The sequence below is a fragment of the Sesamum indicum genome, unplaced genomic scaffold (genome assembly GCF_000512975.1).
Source record: "Sesamum indicum cultivar Zhongzhi No. 13 unplaced genomic scaffold, S_indicum_v1.0 scaffold00945, whole genome shotgun sequence".
Lineage (NCBI taxonomy): Eukaryota > Viridiplantae > Streptophyta > Magnoliopsida > Lamiales > Pedaliaceae > Sesamum > Sesamum indicum.
In genome coordinates this window covers 1-406 of record NW_011628713.1, presented here as the reverse complement: position 1 = coordinate 406, position 406 = coordinate 1, and positions in this window count along the sequence as shown.

Genomic DNA, 406 nt, shown 5'->3' with positions numbered 1-406 from the left:
AATCAGTAAAATAAATTCTAATTTATCAATATAATATTATATGTCACAAAAGATAATATATACCACCAAAAGTAATATTTACCCTCACTACATGTTCTCGTGTACATAACCTCAAGAAAAATCATACCACAACTTTTAAACACATATCCCAACAAGAGACCAGAATATTTACAACCTAACAATAAAAAACTTTGGCTTCAGAAGTCACAGCTGACCCACCTAATAAAGACGACGGCACCGCTCAAAGTCAATGTGGCTAGTCAGTGTGACCTATCTCCTGAAAGTACGTGGGAAGGAATGAGCTGCCTACTCAATAAGTATAGCTGATCAGTTTGTATATATACATAGGCAACAATTTCACGTACATGCAGTCACATCGACTAACAGTCATTATCAATAGCAACAA